Source organism: Helianthus annuus, chromosome 12 (genome assembly GCF_002127325.2).
Source record: "Helianthus annuus cultivar XRQ/B chromosome 12, HanXRQr2.0-SUNRISE, whole genome shotgun sequence".
Classification (NCBI taxonomy): Eukaryota; Viridiplantae; Streptophyta; class Magnoliopsida; order Asterales; family Asteraceae; genus Helianthus; species Helianthus annuus.
The window spans coordinates 61,069,420-61,075,807 of record NC_035444.2 but is presented as its reverse complement, the minus strand read 5'-3'; the positions used below and the strand labels follow the sequence as shown (position 1 = coordinate 61,075,807).

The 6,388-nt window shown below is 41.2% G+C and overlaps 1 non-coding gene across 1 annotated transcript; it reads right to left on the bottom strand.

The window, feature by feature from the left end:
* Positions 1-3,354: 3,354 nt before the first annotated feature.
* LOC118485313 lies at positions 3,355-3,461 on the bottom strand. Its single transcript, XR_004875617.1, has one exon. It is a non-coding gene; the product is annotated as a small nucleolar RNA R71 (small nucleolar RNA).
* Between the last annotated feature and the right edge of the window lie 2,927 nt (positions 3,462-6,388).

Here is a 6,388-nt window from a genome sequence, read left to right as displayed (position 1 = left end):
GTCCGAGTTGTTTTAAGAGTGTTGTTTGGATACAATTGTCGTTTGATTAATTGATTAGGCTCTTAACATTTGTCGGCCACTTCTTTATGCAAGTGATTGTGAAGTTTAATAAGCTAACAGGCCACCATGTGAATAGTTGGATTAATTAGTCAACCTATGGGATTAGCGGCCCAATATGCTTGTCAGCCCACTAAGTGAGTCGGTCCAATAGGATAACATTCGAACATAGTTGTCGGCCATGATTATCTAAATGCATTGATTGTCAAACGATTTGTTCCTTGATATGCTAATTCATGACATCAAGTGCCAAGCTCTCGTGTGATTACATTTAGTATGTCGATCATCGACAAGGTGCATGAGAAATTATTCTGTTTGCATGTGAATCGTGGGTTTTAATGACTTTCTATAACTTGTATGTGTTATTCGGAGATTACTGTTTGAATGCACTGTGATTACAACTTATATGTGAGCAACGTGAACGTAAACTGACTTCTTACGCCTGAACATTATAGGCTTTGACTGATTTAGTGTGTGCGCGTAACTAGACATACCGAGCAAACCAAGGTGAGTTCACACAGCCAAGGCATGGGGTTCCCAGGGTGGGAATGGGATTTGATTATTTACTGGTACTTATCTATACTGGAACGTAGTGATGTGATTTGATGAACTATTGTACATACTCCGCTGATTGAACTACGACTAGACTAGTAACACTTATTGAACTGATCTTCGCACACCTGCCAAGGGTTGGCCGCGATATTATGACTGACTTCGCACACCTGTCTTTGGAAGGCCGCGAACTGAAATTTACTAATCTTCGCACACCTGCCTGGTAGGCCGCGATACAGATAAACCTAGTCTAGAACACTCGGGATGAACATCCCCTAATATCTTCGCATACCTGCCTGGGAGGCCACGATGGAAACTAATACGATACATGACAAAACGAACGAACATACTACTACTCACACTATACTATTACTGAACTGTTAACTGTGAACTCGCTCAACTAGTTGTTGACTCGTTGCTGCATGCCTTGCAGGTCCTTAGGTACTTATGGAGCTTGTACTGGAGGCGCGGTCGTTGTGGACAAGGATCGTGATTACTACGTTGAACTGTTATGACATTTAAAACTATTAACTATGTTGGGTTACTTACATGCTTCCGCTATTGATACTATGTTTGGTTTAGAACATCAATCATATTGATTTGGGTTTTACGAATTATCTTATTTATATTATGCTATGTTCAATATGATTGATGGCTTGATCCTGGTCAGTCACGCTCCCAAGCGGTGATACTCCGCAGGTGGATTTTGGGGGTGTGACAACCACCATCACAACACCATCATCCACCACCATCATCCATTGTTCATCATAGAGTGTGTGAGTCGTCTCGGGATCCAAGATTGATCGTAAGAGTTCTTGACAATCAAAGGCCATGTTTGCCTAAGTCTCTTACATCACTTGGTGAAGACAAGTGTTTAGTGTAATACTTTTTATTTTTAATCTTTTGCACTTTTTAATTGGTTTTGTATTAATGACTTTAATTACTAGTTTCTTATGTTGAAGGTGATTCTTCCTTATCGTTTGTCCGTGGTGTCTTGGCATTATTTTACTGTCTATATAAAATAAAAGATTTTCACCATTCATATCTCCACTGTCTATATGGAGGTATGTTGGCTACCTGGTCGGGGGTTAAGGGAACGGTTTGGTAAGAGTCTTGCCATTGTTCAGTGTATAGATCCTGCAAAGGACATGGATCAAATTTAGTAGGACCTCCTTCAATACCCAAAGGTATTGGATGGCGGGGGTCCAAACTGTTTGATCCCCTCATAAGTTAAATTACTATTAAAACTTTAACCCGGCTACTTAGGACTGTATCTCTGCTGACTCAGACTACTTAGCCGAGGGTAACCTCGCCTTCAAAAGAGGGGCCTACCACATTATGCATTAATAACTTAATTAATTATCTTTCAATAATCCGACCCTTTAGGATTGTATCCTTGCTGACTCAGACTACTGGGTTGAGGGTAACATCACCTTCAAAAGAGGGGCCTACTACAATAACTAAGATAATCTCTTAAATAAGTTCAAAAGTGCGAAAATAATCAAAGGTTACACTACACACGAGTCGGATCCAAGTGATTCATCTTGTCTATCTGTTTTTATTTTTATTTTATTTTTCAGCATTTTAGTTAGTTTTATTTTCTTAGTTTAAAAACCTTTTTCTGACATTTTGATTTGGTTAGACGTTGAGGATAAACCGGTACTAAAAGCTCTTGTGTCCTTGGACGACCTCGGTATCTTACCAACACTATACTACGTCCACGATGGGTGCACTTGCCCATATGTGTGTTTAGTGTTAGTAAATATCGTGTTTTATAAATTTAAAACTTGGCTAAAAAGTGTAAAAAGGGCTTAAAATATATACCTAATATATATACACACTGACACGCATCAAGTTTTTGGCGCCGTTGCCGGGGACACAAGGATTTTAAGAAAGTTAGGAATCAACGGCTTAATCAATTTTTTTATTTTTCTTTTTAATTTTTTTAGGATTTTCTTAATTTATCAGCTTCTGCAGAGCTCAGCACGGGTCGTGCCTGGTCGGACACGGGCCGTGCCCAGAAGTATCACTGGCAGTTTTTATTTTCCGAGTTGCAGAGGGCTGAGCACGGGGCCGTGTCGGTGCAACACGGGGCCGTGTCCAACTTTCCAGTAACAGGGATCCGGAAAACAATCGCTGTATCTCCGACCACGGGCTGTGTTCAGTGAGCACGGGGCCGTGGTGAACTTTCCGACCAACATTCTTTTCTGTTTTTATTGCAGGATTTGGAACCAGACGCCACCTTCTACGTAGTGTATGAGCTCCAGTTCTAATAAAGACATAAAAGAACCTCTAGAACCCGAACGCTTTCTCAGTAAAAGACTTAAAGCTAAAAACCAAGTGAAGATTTCGGGGGACCCACTTCCAATGGCGGACCAACGTACCCTCATGGATTACCTACGACCCACCGTAGGTAATCTCGGCACCGCCATCAATGCACCGAATGTTGAAGCCAATAACTTCGAACTTCGGCCACATTTGATACAAATGCTTCAAAGCTCCGCAACCTTTCATGGGCTTGCGGACGAGGATCCCCATCTACATATTACTAATTTCTTAGAAATATGTGATACCTTTCGGATCAATGGAGCATCAAATGACGCCATCCGCCTGCGAATGTTTCCATTTTCGCTAAAAGTCCGAGCAAAAGCTTGGCTCAACGCCCTCCCAGTGGGTTCGGTAAACACCTGGGATGAACTAGCCCAAAAATTTCTATATAGGTATTTCCCTCCCGCTAAAACGGCTAAATTAATGACTGAAATTAATACATATTCACAAGAGGATGGGGAATCGTTATATGAAACTTGGGAAAGGTTCAAGGAGCTATTGCGAAAGTGTCCCCATCACGGTCTTGCGGTATGGCAACAAGTATCCACCTTCTATAATGGGTTGTTGCCACACACGAGACAAACACTTGACTCTAGCTCCGGGGGACTTTTAGGTAATCGCCGCCCACATGAAATATACAATCAAATCGAGGAAATTGCTCAAACCAATTTTCAGTGGCACACTCCCCGAGGCAATAAATCTCTTGCCCCGGGCGCCCATAAGGTTGATGAAAGCACTTCTTTGCAAGCCCAAATCGAGGCCCTTTCTTCAAAAATTAAAAAGTTAGAAACAACAAAACCGGTCTCGGTAATGGCTTGCGAATGGTGTGGTGAGCCACATGAAAATTGGAGTTGTATGAAAGAAACAGATGATCAAACAGAGTCGGTAAACTACATTGATAATAGACCTAGGCCGTCGGGTCCCTCAACGGTTACCTACAACCAAGGATGGCGTAACCACCCTAACTTTGGTTGGAGAGAACCCGACAATAATAGTAACCAACAAAGTCTGAATCAATGAACAAACTTTCAACAACCAAGAAACGAGTCACAAAATTTCCTTCAACAACAAGGTGGACGAGAAAGGCTTGAAGATACTATATCTCGCCTCATCTCCGACACTGAAAAGAAAAACTCGGATCGATTTCAACATTTGGAATCAAATTTTAGAAATCAACAAGCTAGTATACAAAACATTGAAAAACAATTAAGTCAACTAGCCCAAAATTTCTCCGAGAGACCACAAGGCGCGTTACCAAGTAATACCGAAACAAACCCAAAAGCTCAAGTTCATCTCATAACATTGAGAAACCGTACCGTGGGTCCCGCGGAAGCTCCGCCACCACCAGCAGAGGAAAGCACAACACCGCCCCAACAAGATAAGGCTTCTCCTCTACTTTAAGAGCCCACCAAGGCTCCTCCAGTTCCGTACCCTGGTAGGTTAATTCGTCAAAAGACCAATGAGCAATTCGCAAAATTCGAAAGTCTACTAAAACAATTGCATGTTAATATTCCTTTCATAGAAGTCCTAACTCAAATGCCTAAATACTCAAAATTCATGAGGGACTTCCTCACTCATAAAAGGAAAATTGAATCATTGCAATTAGTTAACCTAGGCGAAGAATGCTCCGCCCTCGTACTCAACAAACTTCCCCAAAATAAGATTGATCCCGGAAGCTTCACAATTCCTTGCTCGATCGGGGAATGCCCCATTCGTAATGCACTAGCCGACCTTGGGGCTAGCATTAACCTCATGCCCGCATCAATGTTCAAACGACTCGGCCTAGGAAAAACAAGCCTAACCAAGATGAGTATACAACTTGCCGATAGGTCCGTCAAATTCCCGCAAGGTGTCGCTGAAAATCTATTGGTCAAAGTCGACAATTTCGTCTACCCGACCGACTTTGTCATACTAGATATGGAAGAAGACACCGAAGTCCCCCTCATACTAGGGAGGCCATTTTTAGCCACCGCACAAGCAGTGGTAGACATGAATGACGGAACACTCACTTTGAAGTATGGGGATAAGGAAGTAAAGTTCGGGGTTGGGAAGAGAATAGAGGACGATGACCCGGTCAATTACATGAAGGTTATTGATTCGAGTTTGGATGATGCTCTCCGACGGTGCAACATGGGATGCAAAACATCCCACTCGGAAAACATATAACCTCACTTTGGGTCTAGCCAAGGACCCTTATAAACGTGGCGCACCACGGAGGCATTCCGCGGAACTATCCTTAGTTTAGTTTAATCTTTTAGTTTAATTTCAATTTGTAGGAATAAAACACACTCGTGATGGTGAAGGATAACAAGGGAAACGAGAAACATAGCCCCATGCACGAAAATAGGGCCATCCGACAACAATTTCTTCATTACAGTAAGCTCAGCACGGCCGTGTCCGCCCAACACGGCCCCGTGCTGCACACTCTGTAGAAAATTGCCCAGTTCAGGTAACTGGACACGGGCCGTGTTCACTGAACACGCCCCCGTGTCCAGGCTTCTGTTTCTTTTCTTTAATTTTTGTCGCTGGCACCTGAACACGGGGCCGTGCCCGGTCCTCACGGGGCCGTGTCCAGGATGCCAGTAACATAAAATTTTGCTTTTAACACCATTTTACACATTCAATCAACCTAAAAACTTGTTTTTGGGACACATTGAGGACAATGTGTAATTTAAGTGTGGGGGGATGCTAAAACCTTGAATTTTGCAAGTCCTAATAACAAGCCTTACACAAAACTCTATTGGAACCGCTAATCACCCCAAATTTTTTCAAAAATTTTCATTTTTTTTACTTGTCTAAGTTTTAGTTGGGAATTCAAGTTCTAAAAAGGTTATATTTTTACAAATTTACAACCGATAGCGTCGTGATAAAAAGAACCAACATAAGAAAATTACGAAAAGGCATGACAAACTTAGTTAAAATTTGATTATATATACTTGATCACATAAAAACCCTTTCCCGCAAAAGTGAGTTTTGAGCCTTTAACAAGCATACAATTATATATCTTTACACTAAATGCTCATTTTTCGTTTCTTGTGTGAATAGCCGCTTGGTTCGTACGACTCTAGAACTTGCCACAACAATACATTCCCGGTCCTTACCAACTTAAACCCGAGTAAGTAAATGATGGAGGCATTAGGACTAACCCCTTTTTCATTCTACACCATTATTTTTCATTTTTTTTACCACCTACCCAAACTCCCCCTAGTTAACCCCTTTGAGCCTAAACCTTTTCATTTCTTAACCCAAAATAATCACCCTTTTTACCCACCTAAACCTTTTTATTTTTAACCCTTTTCTTTTAGTAACGACGTTCGGTTTTCTTATGACTTATGTTGAAAAATAAATAAATAAACAAATTTTTATATTTTGATGAAACCAAACAAACAAACAAGTTCATCAAAAATAACTTTGGTTGAACAATTCATCAAAATAAAATAAAGATGTGAAA